Source organism: Cryptomeria japonica, chromosome 6, assembly GCF_030272615.1.
Source record: "Cryptomeria japonica chromosome 6, Sugi_1.0, whole genome shotgun sequence".
Lineage (NCBI taxonomy): Eukaryota > Viridiplantae > Streptophyta > Pinopsida > Cupressales > Cupressaceae > Cryptomeria > Cryptomeria japonica.
This window is the reverse complement of record NC_081410.1, coordinates 629019680-629037302: the sequence shown is the minus strand read 5'-3', so window position 1 is coordinate 629037302 and position 17623 is coordinate 629019680.

The window sequence follows — 17623 nt, the reverse complement described above, 5'->3', positions numbered from 1 at the left end:
TGTACAGATATAGATTTGGAGTGGATTGTAGAGGATTATCACAAATACAAAGGTGTTATCAAGAAGCATGCAATGCCCAGAAACATGCCTAGGGTGAATAAGAAGCCAATAATAATTCCAGAGAGTATCGAACCACCATTTGACATCACACCTTTCCACCATTATATGCACTGTACAATCTATGGATTATGCAGAGTGTTGGGTTTTGATGGAGATTCAACAGTGTCAGCTGAATTACTAATGATGGCTATGGACATTCAATACCCAGATGTTAACAAAGATTATGATTATGTGATCTATGTGGTTGAACACATTCATAATGCTCTAGTTGAAATTCAGAGTGGTGCACCTAGCCCTACATTCAAGCATTATTCATTGCTGATTCATTTAATCTTGTTCTATAATGTTGAGTTCGTGGATAAAGAATTAGAGCTTTTCAAAGAATAATTCGATGTCTTAGTGCCAATACAAAGATGGACCCAGGTTTGGGACAGTAGTTCTCCCCATTCATTTTTCCTTTTCTTTGAAAATTGCATTGTTTCGCCAATTATGGAAATGCTAGGAATAGATAGGGAACGATTGTCAATTAATGTTAGGAGAGTTTTGAGACCTTACTAGTATGTTCCAAACTAGCCTATTTCACATAGCTGGGGGGACTTTTATTTTTTTGATAACTTTACTATGATGAGAGTCTATGGGTGTCCTCAGCCTCCCCATATTTTACCAAAATTTGTTCCAATTAGGATTGCTTTTATGGAGTTTATCTGGCAATTGACCCTAGTTGAAAAACAATACCTTGATAAATACAGGAAGGGTACTTTTCTTCCTAGGATTTGGGTTGCGTCTGATTTTACCATTGGTAGGAGTTCCTTTGATGAAGTAAACAATTTCCTTAAACAGTATAGGTTGGTTAATGCTGTGTCTAGATTCTATGATCCGGAACAATTTATTAAAGTTGCAATGCCAAAAATGACACCTTGGCCCACAATAAAGGACCATGAACCATTGGATGATGAAGACATGGTCAGAAATTTGCTGAGAAAAGATGAAGTACAAGAAAGGAGAAGAAAATGTAAAAAAGTGATGAGAGTTGAAGCAGAATTGTTGGCTGCTGGCCCTAGTTTCTAAGGTTTTTGCCTTGATAGACCGTACCTAGAGAGGATTAACAAAATGCTGAGTTTATATGAAACTCTGATGGAACAAATGCCTCAAATTCCAAAAGTGACTGCTCAGTAGCAAGACCCCCAAGATGGACATTCTTCACATGGCAAGAGGCCACTTAGTGTGTCTGCTGATGATGTAGAGAGTGCGGATGAAGTTCAATCTACCCGAGTGCTAGCTGGAAAGAAACAAAAAACCACTGAGGTCGGTACAATTGTGAGGAGAGACCCTGATAGAGCAATTGTTACAGAACAAGGACACTACTTTCATCAAATAAGGACACATCTAAGAGAAGCAGGGCAGAATGAAGAACAGGGAGAAACAAATGAAGCCCTTGCTCAAGGCTTTGATAAGCATGTGATGTTGTCAAATGAGTTCATGAAAGATGATGACTTTATTAAGTCAAATGAATTTAAAAGTTTTTTGACAAGGTTGAAACAAAATCAATTAAAACAAATTCTGATCATAGAGGAAGCAAATGAAGAAAAGAAAGAGGAGATCATCAAGGCACTGTAGGAATATGATCCTGAAAGGGAGGAAATATCTGTGGAACAGGCAAGACAATTGATAAAGAGTAATGGAAAGATTATGATACCTGACTGGGATATCCAGTCTATTTTTATTATTGATCAGATTAGGAAGCAAGAGGACCCAATGTTTAGAATTGAATTTGAAATTGGAGATGTAATAAGAGGATCGGGATTTAATCCCAAGTCAAAGACACTTGCTGCTTGGTCTTTGGCCCCTTCCACTCAAAATCCCCACCTTCTAAATATCCAAGTAGAAAAGAAAGCTGATAGAATGATTTGGAACTTGCAGAACACAACTGACATGAAGATTGCCTCATTTTTTACTCAAGTTTCTTTCATGAATTTATCAAAAACAGAGGATTTGTCAAGAAGATACATAGAAACATATACCCAATTGATTGCATTGTCTAAAAAATATGAAGAGACACTGATGAAGAAGGGCACTCTGGAGGAAGAGTTAGTGGAGTTGAAAGAAAAAATTGCAAATGAGCCCCCTCCAATACAGATTACAGAACAAGTACAAGAAATACCAGCTGACGTGACAACAAAATGGAGGAATACGCAGGGAAAATTGAAAAGATTGAAAAGGAACAAAATTTCAAGGCTATCTCTATTGTGTCAGGAATTCTGAAATATAGGATTAGTGTATTGAAAGACAAATCGATAGTTGTGCATGACATGCACATTTCTTTGAAAGAGGCAAGCAAAACATCCTCTGAGGCTGTCGCTTTTCTTAGACCTTTGTTCAATGTTTGGTCAGGAAGAAGCAGATTAATGGTTAAGCTAGATACTGCAATGATGTATAGTGATGAGTTCCCTCCCAAGATCAGTGACACTAAAGACATGATGGAGGTAATGAATGCAGCTTATGCATTTTTCATAGGGAAGGATGTGCTTATAAATGAAAAATTGCAGACATTTGGTGAAGGTTATAATAAATTGGTGCGTTCAATTTATGGTAGTAATGGAGATTTGAAATCAGTTTCTGATTGGACCAGCAAATTTGATTTGATTATGGAGCAAGAAGAAATAATCAAGCATGTAAATGAACAAGTTGATGCTGATTTCCTTAACGGTCTGCTTGATTCACTGTTCAAGGTTGAGGTTGACCATGCAAAGTTTACTATTGAGTCCAAGGCAGTTACAGATACTAGATGGGCAGATTTAGTTGCAAATTTGGAAGAGGTAAAGGCATTCAGTTGGCCAATAGACAAAGAGGTGTACAGGTGGCAAGCCATGCTAAAGCCAAAGAAGAAATCTCAGGTTGAGGTTGCTACCCAAGATTCCTCACAGTAATCCTAAGCTTGTTGAATCCTTAGGTTGAGGTTGCCACTTTTATTGATCAATGATGTTGAACTTGAAAACTCTTATATTAATATAGTTATAATAGCTCAACTATTCAAGAATTTGATAAGTGCATAGTTGAATCGCATTGTGAATTTACTTTTTGATATCATTATGAATATAATATCAATATCATTTACAGCTTGAGAAATGTGATCTTCACATAATTGTCTTTGTGTTGAATTTATGTTTTCACTGTGAATTGAATGGTCAAGGGTTTTTCAGTTTACATATGAATTTGGGTTGTGTAACTGTATGTAATGGCATTATTCATAAATTCATTCCTATTTATCTGCAAATGAATCTTATTGAAGTTTATTATCCGGTTGTCTTGAATTGTATGTGACTCTATGCCCTAGGATAAGGCACTGGTCTGTTGTCTTGATGTTTTACTAATTAAGTTGTATAATTGTATTCCTATCTAATAATCTATTGTGGGGTTTAATACTTTCATTCTTAATACTCTTATGATTTTATATGCTATTGATGTTTATGTAATATATATGGAGGTGTTCTATGACTGTCTATGACTCTATAATCCACCCACCAATTACAATGAGGTGAATCCTTAATTATTTAATATAATTCTAGACTAACAGAAATTTTGCATTCCTGGGCATAATAGGATTAGGAAGCATTAAATGAAAAATTACATACACCATAACAATGCAACAAATGAAAAAAATTAAATCTCATGATTCTGATCATTTGAAAGAGATAGAGTTATACACAAAATAAATTTATATATAGAAAAAGCTTGACACTAAATGATTTTTATTTGCTCTGTAAATGACTATATAGTATACAATTTGCTCCCTTCACCTAAAGTCTATAATCACTACTGGAACCAAAAAAGGAACCCCAATGACTATAGAACTTGCAAAACTGCTTGAGCCATGCTATTATCACCCTGATGCCTTCATTTCGGATGGAATGTGAGATGTTACATTCTCTCCAAGTCCAACAGATCGTTTCCAAATTGAGGAGGAAGCCCTCATGCCTAGGAACAGAGAAAATGGAAAGAGGAACTTGAGCCTTCATGCCCATGATCAGGGAAAGTGGAAACAAGAGCTTTAGGGTAAATGTAATCTATTGGGGGGGATTGCAGCTTCCATTTCATCACAAAGATGATTGGCTGCCACTCCCCACCCAAACAAATCCTTCTTTCATTCCTCTGCGGGCTCCTTCTTCAAACCCCTTGCCATCCTATGGTAGAGTAGAAGCAGACGATGTGCCATGCTTGGCCCTTCTTGACAAAAAAGGCTTTCACACCCCCTCTAGAAATCCTTCTCACTTTCAGAACCCCTCTCACAATAAACAAACTCACATAGAAGAAAACAAAAAAACACCCATCCGGTATCACAGAGTACATAACAAGTACAACTCCATGCACAATCCTGCTCAAACATCATCTTCCTTTCTGAGGAAAAAAACCACTCTCAAAAAATGAAAAAAGGTTTATTTTCTCTTCTACCAATTAAGTCACCACTCCATTGTATTTATAACATTTTCACACTTCATTTGGTGATGCTCATTCTGCATTCACGTGAAAAATTATCATTTTGGTGGTTTTCAACATGACTGTAGACTCTAGATTCCTAGAAGTCATCATCATGCCTATCAAATCCACTGCATCCTGCTCAGGCTCATTTATTGTGAATGATTTTGTTATGATTTTATTCCTCCTTGATTGGACAAATTCTGCTTCAAAATCCCTGACAACAAGCAACCTGGGCGCTTATTTTTCACAGAAATCCGTGATCTCCCATCTCTAACTCAGAAGCTATCAAATCCTTGTATTCCTCTGAAACCGTCGTCCTCACTTGTCTAATCAACCTCAACTCAAGAGAAACCTTCAAACTAGTCCCTCAAGAGCGAGTCAACATCCTAGCCTTAAAAATTTTAGGTTGCAAGCTAGCGACCAGATAGTTTGTGGTTAAGTTTTATGGTTATCACCAGCTCGCGAGGTAAAATGTCTAAAGATGTGATCAAGCCGCGAGTTGGCGACAAGTTGGTTTGGGTTTACATCGCGAGGTCTCTAGCTTTTTGGGTGTTAGCATTTTATGTTACCGAGGTGGAGATTGTTAGTGAAATTTATTTGGTCGCGAGGTCTTGAGTTGGTCTGAGATAAACAGTTTTATGTTGGCGAGTACGCGACAAGTGTTAAAGTTTTTAAGTTACCACTATCTCCAAGTCACTGCAGTAACGAGGACTTAACATTTGTGGTCGAGAATTGGCGAGTGCTAGTTCAGTTTCCCTCAGTCGCTAGATCTCAAGGCTAAGAAGGCTTAGCATTTTCATCTTGTGAGTTGGAGATAGAGAGAGTTGACGACTGTGAGAGGCAGAGAGTTGACAACTGTGTGCCACGTGTTTTAATTACTTAAAGTTAATATCTTAAAATCGCCAAAATTTTATTTTTATGGTTTGAAAATAGCTTGAAATCGCCAATATTTTATTTGTATGGTTTGAAAATAGAATGAAATCGCCAATATTTTATTTTTATGGTTTGAAAATAGGTTGAAATCGCCAATGCAAATATTTTTCTGGTTTTAAAAACATTACCATTCACCCATGCAATTATTTTTTTGGTTTTAAAAATAGTACAATTCGCTAGGATTTTTCACAAACTTTGAGCGATTACGGCTAATTCGCTAATGGAGATTATTATTTTTCTCCGTAAATCGCAAAAATTCCCCAGTAAAATTAAAAATTTCCTTAGAATTATACAACTTTAGCCAAGTTTTTACACCTTGTCCAAGGGGGGGGGTTTCTTAAAGTTTTCCTTGCAAGGAATACTACTTAAGTCTTTAAGATGGACTGAACTTTGTATTTTTTTCAAGAAACAGATATTGTTTGATAGACATAGAATAAGGAGATGCTTTAAATTTGTAGTGGGAAACGAAGAGGAGCCTTCCCTTGGATTTGAAGTACTTCACAAAATTTTCTTGGTCGTCATCCAAAGTTGGAAGTCGACGGATCACTGATTAGGTTCTCCCTGCTGAGATTATAGTTGATTGTGGTTGTTCTTCTCAAACCCCTACATGTAGAGTTGATGGGGTGTAAGCTTAGCATCTGTCATTTTGAATATAGGGATTGTTGGTATTGAATTATTACTATATTAAAAAGTTTCTGGAATCCTTGAATGTCCCTTCTTTCAAAACTAGCCTACGAAGTGATATTGTCTAACTCACTGACATTTAATGGTTGTACCTAATGTACCTAACTCATGTGCAAATATGCAATGTTTCAAGATCATTTTTGGAAGCTTGGTGTAATCCTCTATTCAATGAATTTTGTTCTAGCTCAAACTACTACAACTAGGGTTCCCAATGCACTTAACTTGGTGGACTAGGGTGCCCAACACCCTTGTCCATAAAATTTGTCCTCAAATTTGAAATTACAACTATTGGCATTGTAAGTAGTAGGAAAGTATTCCTCGATGTTGACCTTCTTAGAAAATTAAATTCAAAAAGGTGCAGGTTTCATATAAATACAACTCCCTCTCTCATTTCAAACTCTTATTCCTAGTATAAGTGACATAATTGAGCATTCAGTCAAGCATAATTGTGTACGGGTCTGCAATAGAGGATTCATGCATTCAAGCTTGAACAATCATGATCAAGTTTTATGTGTTGCTCTATAATGAAGGAATGCATTAACATCAATCAAGAAACATCAATCCTTATGTGAGACTTTAAGCTAAGGGTTTCATATCAAAGGTAGCATTTATCATATTAAGCATCTTCATTAAGGTTTTAGTGTCTTTCCTTTCTGAAGACAAGCTCTTTTTTAATCAATCATTGTTGAAGTGGAGGTGGAAACATCAATGTGGGGTTTGACTTTGGAAAGCCCCTATACAACACAGCCGATTTTCCCTCTTTTCATGTCTATGGGTTTGGATCCAACCATAGAGAGTGCTAAATGTGCGCAAAGTAGATAGCAATAGAGGATCTTAGACTTTGAATAGGTAGAAACACCTAGACTAGGGCACTCTCCAACCATTTCTAACACTTTTTGTCTAGTTTTTAGAGTAAGATCTATAGAGCCTTCTAATGGGGAATCTTGAACTTATTATCAAATCAGGCACCCTTAAACTCAGGTGCTCTCTAATCTTGTCCATGATTTTATAACCTAATTTATAGCTATAGGTTCTTCTATGTCTTCTATTTCCAAATCTGATCAATTATGTTGATTTCCAATTCTATATCTTACTATTTATGTTGAGAGTTATCAATTTTCTATAATTTAACCTAGTTTACACACATGCGTGCTCGCGCGTGTGCATCCACATGTGCATGCACATGCCCACACCCATGCCCATGCACGTACACACACACACACACACATGCGCGCGTGCGCGCGCGCGCGCGCACACACACACACACACACACACACACTTCACAATCTCAAATCTATTACAACACACAACCTAAAGGAATCATAAACCCCACTAGTATTCAACTCTCCTATTAGGAATGCCATTGGATGTAGTTTATAGTTCCCAATGCTAGGTAATGGTCATTTAAGATCTTAGTTTACATTCCTATGCTAAGATCTCATTTCCATACATATGAATAAGACAAACGAATAACCATTTAGACCTAAAAGACATGAAATTAATCTTTTCAAAAGTCCAATAGATACCTGTCATGAGTAAATCCAACCAATGTTTTTCTTAACATTTTTAATACACAAATAAATATAAGTGAAAATAAATCATTTCTCAATACATTAAACATTCTAAGATATCATATTTAAATTATTTTAGGATTATCAATTGAAACAATAGCCATCAAACATAACATTTATATGTTATTAATAAATACAACTAGGGCCACGCTAGAATCACATATGTGGCTATTCTATATGAACATAGATACATATTAATCATCCCAAGATTGGATTAATACTATGGAAAAAGATAAAACACATCAACACATCAAAACCATTTAATTAACTCTCATTAGCTTATTATTATTTTATGTACAGTCATTGAACACATAGAACATAGTAACCAAAGCAACAATATTTAGATCCAAAGAGAACATATATGCACACCATACACACTGCATCTTTATTGTCTTGATATACATGTGGAATTAATCTCAATAAAATTCATATCATGGAGCATTTAATAGAGATATTATAAAATCCAAGAAATAAATAGTATATGAAATAGAATCATATTAAAAAAGTTTCATAATTTTCTACAATAATAATATGAAAAAATATATGTATAACATCATATCTCAATGGAAAATATTCTCATGATATCATATGAAAATAATAATGAATTTGAACATCAAATTATTGTATAATAAAACTCGTATAGAACAATGTGGTACACAATGTAAACGATCATATCATTGCATTTGTAATGTACTATCAAAATGAATTATAATGTGTTATATAGTAAAATATCTTGATATAATATTATATTAAGACCCAAAACAAAATTAAAAAATTAGACCTTACACTATCATATTATAACTCTCATATTCTAATTTGTATGATTAACTTCTGTTTTCCTCTTATCACTTCCCTAATTTTTTAAATCCCATCCTATTTCTCTTTCCTACAATTCCAATCATATTCTTGTTATCCCCGATAGCTTCCTTTATGTTTCCCACTATGATTTGTATTATTGCCTCTTCATGACTTATTGATGAGCCCCAAAAATTAGGGTACTTTGTGTTTTTCTCATGTTGAGTTAAACATGTCATGCAAAATGGCTTCCTCTTCATTGAATCAAGAAAGGAGAAGATATAGCCCTTACACATGGATGCATCTTAGCGCTATTTTTAAAACACGTATTATATTTACAACATTAGTTTTCATATCAGACATTAGGACAAGTTTAGATTCTGACTCAAGCCCAAGCTTAATTCTATTCGACTTTCCATCCTCGAACACATCCTTACGTAGACGTCAATATTGATTTATGTAGCAGGGACTGCATGACGAGAAGCTTGTGATTGGTGTGTAAACTGAGGAGGCCATTCATCAGGCTATCATCTATCGAGGGAGATTGCAAATGCAAAACCATCCAAAGTTGGAAGTCGATGGATCATTGACCCATTGATGGAACATATTCCCACCTTACTCGTCGATTAGGTTTTCCCTACTCAGATTATAGTTGCTTGTGATTGTGTTTCTCAAACTCCTCAACGTAGAGTTGATGGGTTGTTTAAGCTTAACATCTCTCATTCTAAACATAGTGATTGCTTGAATTGAATTATTAGTCTAGTCTATGGAATACTTGAATGCCTCTTCTTGAACGCATTATTCTTTCACATTGTTACGACGTTGACGTCAATGTGATTTATTCAAATAAAACAATACTGTGTGGCTGTCATCTATCGACTTATGTAATTCACAAACTTTTCCTGGTCGACTAACGAGGGAGATTGCAAAATGGCTTCCTCTTCATTGAATCAAGAAAGGAGAAGATATAGCCCTTACACATGGATGCATCCTAGGGCTATTTTTAAAACACATATTATATTTAGAACATTATTTTTCATATCAGACAGTAGGAGAAGTTTAGATTCTGACTCAAGCCCTAGCTTAATTCTATTCGAGTTTCCATCCTCGAACACATGCTTACGTAGACGTCAATATTGTTTCAAGCAATTATTCTTTCACATTATGCGATGTTTTCTCGAACGAATTATTCTTTCACATTGTTACGACGTTGACGTCAATGTGATTTATTCAAATAAAACAATACCGTGTGGCTGTCATCTATCGACTTATGTAATTCACAAACTTTTCCTGGTCGACTAACGAGGGAGATTGCAAATGCAAAGCCATCCAAAGTTGGAAGTCGATGGATCATTGACCCATTGATGGAACATATTCCTACCTTACTCATCGATTAGGATTTGCCTACTGAGATTCTAGTTGCTTGTGATTGTGTTTCTCAAACTCCTCGACGTAGAGTTGATGGGTTGTTTAAGCTTAACATCTGTCATCTTAAAGTGGGGAAGTTTCAAGGGATATGTAAAGGTTGTTGTCAAAAGACATGTTACATCACGATCTTATAAATGTGGCTCTTTGAAAGCTTTTGGCACAAACTAAGCATTATTTTAGACATTACATGTATTGCTTGGCTTAAAGTTCTACGATTTGATCTTTGTTTGAATTAGGCTAGGGATTGTGAAAAAAAACATTAAATATTATTTAGAATTTTCAAGATTATGTATTATATCGAGAGAATTTATGCTATTGATATTTTAGGAGATCTTTGTAAAATAGATTTTGAGAATATTTTTAGTTCATCTTCTCAATTTATAGTAATATTTTTTCTTTATGTTATATTATTGAGAAAGTTTTTTATAATTATGATCTTTTAGTAAATAATAGTTGAATGTTTTTTATTGAGATAAGATGGGTTTTTGATACGGCTCAAATTTTGTTGTAAAAGTAGGGCAATAGAAACACAAAATGAAGCTAACAAAGAACCAAAAAAAAGCCTAACCAATCCTTAATCCAAATAAACACATCTTTGCATCGAAAGGCTTGGCATGAGGAAGAGAATTTAACTTAGGAAGACATTTATTCCTCCTATATACAATAGTCCGAGAAGAGTTATCATCTAAGTCTAACTCCTTAAGATGAGAGAGGTGCGAAGCTCCCCCTTAGAAGGCCTATTTAAGGGAAGTAAATAGAATTATGTGGAGAAGTTGAAACTATCTTCTTAGGTACAATACCGAAAACTAAAGTTAAAATACATTTTAAATATTCGAGATTATTAATTATGAGATTTTGCCAAGATCAAGAGCATAATGAAAAGCACACAAAAGGGAGACAATAGTTTGACAAGAACAAACAGTTTTCTCATCAATATGCAAAAGTGATCAACTGGATTAACCAATATAATGAATATGGGCCTACTTATATAGGCAAGGCCAAATGGATATGTGAGCACACAATCATGACATGTGGCTCCATGAGAAACAGGGGTAGGTAAGAAAAAGTAGGGGTAGGTAGGAGAAATAATATAAAATTCCACAAGAGGTGGATCACCCACCAAATGTGGAATGTAATAGCAAGATAAGACCACAAAAGGTGGAATTTCTCCTAGAAGCATCATCCCTATGTGTACACTTCCCTAAGTGTCTCATATCCAAACTACGATGAGATGCATTATCCAAAGTCAACTTAAGTAAAGCGTAATTCTATCCTATAAGAATAAATAATTACACCAACACCCCCCCTTAAGTGCAACTTAGGGGAATGAAGACTCAAGTCAACAATGCAAAATGGGTCCCGACTACAAGGCCATGATAGGTACCCATGTACAATATGCAAATGCAAGTAAACCTATGCAATGCAATCTCTCACAAATGAAGAAAGGGAGAAAACCCAGTGGGAAAAAAACTCCTCCCCAAAAGAGAGACAAATGTACAAAAGAATCTCAAAGAAGAAGGACAAAACCTCAAAGAGGAAAAAGTCACCCCCCCATAAGAGAGGAAGGAGAAGTCAGCTGATCCCCCCCCACACTAAAACATCCCGCACCCCCAAAGAGAGCTCACAATAGCTAGAACTTACTCTCAGTGAAGGGTTTGGTGAATATGTTTGCAGCCTGCTCTACTATACGACAATACTGCAAATCAATGACCTTCTCCTGAATCAACTCTGGAATGTAGCGCATATGAATCTCGATGTGTTTGGTCCACTAATGTTGAACTGGGTTCTTCAAGATAGAAATATCACTCTGATTGTCACAATGCAGACCTATCGGCTGTGGAGTGGAGAACCCAAACTCTGTGAGAGTATGTTGAAGCCAAATATTTTTAGTCGCTGCGTTAATAACCCCTCGATACTCAGCCTCAGTTGAAGAGAGAGAAATGGCATGCTGCTTCTTGCTCTGCCAACAAATGGGGCCTGAACAAATATGGAAGTTGTAACCAAAAGTAGACTTACGATCATCAAGATCACTAGCCCAATCAGAGTTTATGTAACCAGCCAAGCGAAGTCCTGTGCCTGTTGCATAGTGAATCCCATAATGATGTGTACCCTAGATGTAGTGTAGGATGCATTTAGTGGCTTTCCAAAGAATCTCATGTGGTTCCTGCATGAAGCGGGAAACCATGCCAACTGCAAATGAAATGTCAGGGCGTGTGTGAGTTGGGTAGATAAGACTACCCACAAGCTGACGATACAAAGTGGCATCAATTGGTGGAGAAGAGCACTTAGCCTCAAGCTTGATTCCTGAAACAAAGGGAGTTGATGTAGACGTACAATTAGCCATATGAAAGTGTGCAAGTAGATCAAGAGCATACTTGGGCTGTGAAAGTGTAATCCTGGAAGGTGACTGTGAAATCTCTATATTGAGAAAGTAGTGCAAAAGACCCAAGTCTGTCATAGTGAATCTATCATGCAAAGCAAATTTGACATTGATAATGATGGATGAGGTGCTCCCTGTAATGATCAAATCATCAACATAGAGCACAAGTATCAAGTGTGAGTCATCCTATCACAAAATGTACACATTCGGATTGGAATTGCACCTTGTGAAACCTTCTGAGAGAAGGAAGGAATCCATCTTGGGGTATCAAGCCCTAGGGGCTTGCTTAAGGCCATAGAGAGATTTCCTCAGTCGGCAAACCAATGAAGAATCTTGGATAAAACCTTGTGGCTGCTCCATCTATATCTCCTCATCAATATCCCCATGAAGAAAGGCACTCTTCACACCCATCTGATGAACAACCCAACCATGAATTTATGCAATAGTAGGTGTCAAGCAAATGGAGTTCATCTTGGCTACAGGCGCAAAGGTCTCAGTATAGTCAACACTTGGAACCTGTGAGAAACCTTTCGCAACAAGTTGAGCCTTATACTTATCCACACTACCATCTGCTGCAAACTTGGTTAGATAGATCCACTTACATTGAACCATCTTTCTCCCCTTAGGGAGAGGGACTAACTTTCAAGTGTTGTTCCTCATCAAAGAACTATACTCTTCCTTTATAGATTGGTCCCACTCAAGAACCCCCGATGCTTCTTGAAATATCTATGAATCGGAAGTAGTAGCAATGTATGCATGTCGAAGGTCCTGATGCTGTGATTGACTCCTTTGTGTATCTGAAGGGTCCCTAACAAGAGAACTCGTTGACTCAAGTGTTTGTCGAGCCCAATGAGGTCTAGATGGAGGTGGAGGAAGAGGCTCCTCAACTGCTAGTGTACCCTACAGAGGTGTAACCCTACGAGTCAGAGTTGAAGAAGTCTCATCATTTGAATCATTCTCATCATTATCCACAATGGAGGAAGGTAGAGGTGGAAGTGAGGCTAAGCTAGGAGAGATTTCCTCAAAATAAACACTTCTCTCAATAAACACCTCATGTGTCTTTGGATCCATCAATAGATATGCCTTGACACCCTCAGGGTATCCAACAAAAATACAAGGCTTACTCTGAGGTTCCAATGCCTTGCGTTTCTGTGGAGGAATGTGAGCCCATGCTGGACACCCAAAGACTCTAAAATGTGTAACAGTCGGCTTCCTACCAACCCAAGCCTCAAAAGGAGTAAAACATGTCAAAGATTTGTGAGAAACCCAATTTTGGATGTGTGTAGCACAAGTAATAGCCTCTGCCCAAAAGGCAGGATCAAGAGAACGTGCATGTATCATACAACTAGACATTTCCTTAAGAGTTCAATTACTATGTTCTGCAACTCCATTTTGTTGTGGAGTGTAGGAAACTGAATAATGAAGACCAATCCCGTCAAATGTACAAAAATCCTGAACTCTTTTGTTCACATATTCCCTTCCATTATCTATGCAAAGGATCTTGACAACTTTCCCTGATTTCTTCTCCACATGAGCCTTGAAGTCTAGAAATATGTCAAACACTTCACTCTTATGAACAAGAAATAGACCCAAGTAAAGTGGGAGTATTTATCAATGAAGGTGAGGACATAGCGGGTCCTACTAAATGAAAGTGATAGAAATGGACTTTCTACATCGCTAGGAACAAGGAACTTCCAAAGGTCTCCACGCTTTCCCCTTATCCAAATTCTCCTCAGGATGCTTGCCCATGGATCATCCTGAACATACAGGCTCTGGAAAAATTGATTCGAGGTATACTTGTGACCATGTTGTTAGTGTTAAGCTACTGAAGATAGAAGTAGTTGAGGTGACCATACCACTCATGCCATAGCTTACTTTCTGAATTTGAATGAGTAAGCAAGGCCCTAGAAGGAGAACTTGGCACAAAGTGGGAGAATGAATAGAACCTTGAGTTGTCATTGACTTTTCCCACTCCTACCAAGTCATCATTATCAAGTTTGTTTACCACAATTGAATCAGGTGTAAACTCAACCTTTTTCCCATTCCCATAGTGAGTGATTTGGTAGATAAAGAGAAGATTGGAAGTTAGGAACATAAAGAACATTCTCAAATGTTCCATCATCCATGGCAACCGAACCTTTCCCTTCAACCTCAACTTGTGTATCATCACCTATGTAAATGTGTGGTACCTTTGATGGCTCCAATGAATAAAACTACTCCTTTGTAGAGCCCATGTCATAGGAGGCACCTGAGTCAAGTATCCACTATTGTGAAGAACCTGTGGTAGCCACAAATGCTTGCCCTTTTCCCTTAGACTATGAGGAAGTGGAAGGAGATGATTCCTTCTTGTTGTAGGTGGATGGGAAATTGATGTTGTTCTTCTTAAGGAGATGTGTCAACTCATCAACTTGATTAGTGTGGCATCGATGCTCATCATGACCATACTTCTTACAATAAGCACAAGTTGGTTTTTCCTTCTACGCGTATTCCCCTTCTTGGAAGAGGATGATTATCCTTTTTCCTATTGTGGCTTTGACTTAGATTGTTTTTTTTTCTTATTGGAATCTTTGCCTTGACTCCCTTGATTAGCCACCAAAGCCTTGGACTTTGAAGACTTAAGAATCCCCATGTTCAACAACTTAAATTGTTCCAACATCAACATTTATGTGAAAGCATCAAATGAAGGCATAGTGTAGGAACTCCCCACTGTCAAGTGATGGATTTGGAAGCTAGACACAAATGTTGCATATTCAGGTGAAAGCTTGTCCAACAAGTTGAATATCAATTGAGCATCTTTTTTGTCAATTCCACAATCCTTAAGCTTTTCTCTTAGCTCATTTGCCTTGGTGACATAATCTTGGATTGTATAAAAATTCTTGGGGTCCAAGTTGGTGAGCTCATTTTCAATCTTGTAGCCTCTAGTTTCATTAACTTGACTATACAATTTCTGAAAGATATCCCAAGCCTCTTTGATTGTAGTACAGTTCTCAATGTGAAAAATAAGGTCATCTAATACATACTTACATAAAGTTACAATAGCCATGCAATTTTTAATGAGCCATTATAATTGAGAATTAGGATCAGCCTTACGATCTGCTAGTGCATCTATATAATGGTTGAGTCCTTTTTCAATTAGTTTGCTCCATGCTTTTATTTTCCAAGATGCATAGTTATGTGGAGTTAAAGGTGGAAATTTATGAGGACTCATAGAAACAAAAATGAAAGAGAACAAGGAAAGAGAGGCACAATCACACAAGACACCCCCCAAATTCACTCAATAAAAGAACCTCCCCGCCCCCCAAAAACAAATGATGATTTGGCACTTTATACTTAGTGCGTGTACAATGGGCCACTTGCAAAAAATGGCAAAGTGGACTTCTGATTTCAACTTTACAACTGCCTCAAAGAGGCCAAAGGAGACTCAAACTAATAATACAAGAGATCTAAACTAAGATCCAAGCAAATTACAAGTACCAAGTAGGCCAAAAAAGACCAATTTCTGAAAGTATAATATCCACTAAAAATCTTTTCAAATTGATGACAGATTATGAAAGTAGACGAAAAATATGCACTTTCAAAACAAACGACACCTGAAAAGGACATCATATGAGCCCAAACGAAGCCTTTGAAGTTGCAAAATTGAGGATTGGACAAGTAATGCTGAGAGAATCTGAAAATTCTAAAAAACCTGAGCAAAATTGATCAAGTTATGGGCCTTTAAAGTTGATCCAAAAAATCAAACTGCTCAACAAAGAGGGGTCCAAAATTTTCAAAAAGGTGCTGACATCAGCACTTCACTGTGTTAAATTTAACGGTCGTATGACCGTTAATTACATACTTACGTAAAGTTACAATAGCCATGAATTTTTAATGAGCCATTATAATTGAGCATTAGGATCAGCCTTACGATCTGCTAGTGCATCTATGTAATGGTTGAGTCCTTTTTCAATTAGTTTGCTCCATGCTTTTATTTTTCAAGATGCATAGTTATGTGGAGTTAAAGGTGGAAATTTAAGAGGACTCATAGAAATAAAAATGAAAGAGAACAAGGAAAGAGAGGCACAATCACACAAGACACCCCCCAAATTCACTCAATCAAAGAACCTCCCCCCCCCAAAAAAAAATGATGATTTGGCACTTTATACTTAGTGCATGTACAATGGGTCACTTGCAAAAAATGGCAAAGTGGACTTCTAATTTCAACTTTACAACTACCTCAAAGAGGCCAAAGGAGACTCAAACTAATAATGCAAGAGATCTAAACTAAGATCCAAGAAAATTACAAGTACTAAGTAGGCCAAAAAAGACCAATTTTTGAAAGTATAATATCCACTCAAAATATTTTCAAATTGATGACATATTATGAAAGTAGATGAAAAAATATGCACTTTCAAAACAAACGACACCTGAAAAGGATGTCATATGAGCCCAAACGAAGCCTTTGAAGTTGCAAAATTGAGGATTGGACAAGTACTGCTGAAAGAATCTAAAAATTCTGAAAAACCTGTTCACCAAAATTAGAAAATAACCACACTACTATGGAGAGCACGACAGATTAGCCCAAATAAAAATAAAATTTCACCCAAAAAGGAGCAAAATTGAGCAAGTTATGGGCCTTCAAAGTTGATCCAAAAAATCAAACTTCTCAGCAAAGAGGGGTCCAAAATTTTCAAAAAGGTGCTGACATCAGCACTTCACTGTGCTAAATTTAATAGTCGTATGACCGTCAAAAAACCGTCACACCTCCCTGCTTACTATATCGAAAGCTGATGTGGCAGTGTACGGACAGTGCTGACTGTAAAGTTTGTATTGTATGGTGGTGATGACTTGGCATAGAGGAGTCTTGCCCACTAGCTAGTGGCCACCTGCCACGTGGCAGACATGGGTCCCACCGAAGGGAGGAGGTTTGGAGGTCTTAGGAAGTGGCCAAGGCTGACAGTGGTGGGGGTTGGGTAGGAGATCGTTGAAGCTGACAGGTGGTGGCTAGGGTTGGCCAGGAGGTCGTCGGAGCCGACAGGTGGTGGGCAAGGCTAGTAGCGGTGCACGACGGCCAGGGGAAAAGTGGATGCTACCAGAGGTCGCTGAGTGTTTGGGTGGCTAGGGAATGTGAAGAAGGGAGGAACGAAGGACGTAGGGGTCTAATAGGTGGTACGACCCATGCAAAAAATCTGCAACTGGTACAATGTGGATCGGGGTGGGGTGAATTAACCCCCCCAAAACCAAAAAGAAATTCTAAAAAATAAAACTGCCTTTCTTTTTTTTTTAAACAATGCCCAAGTGTTTAAAAAAAATCCGT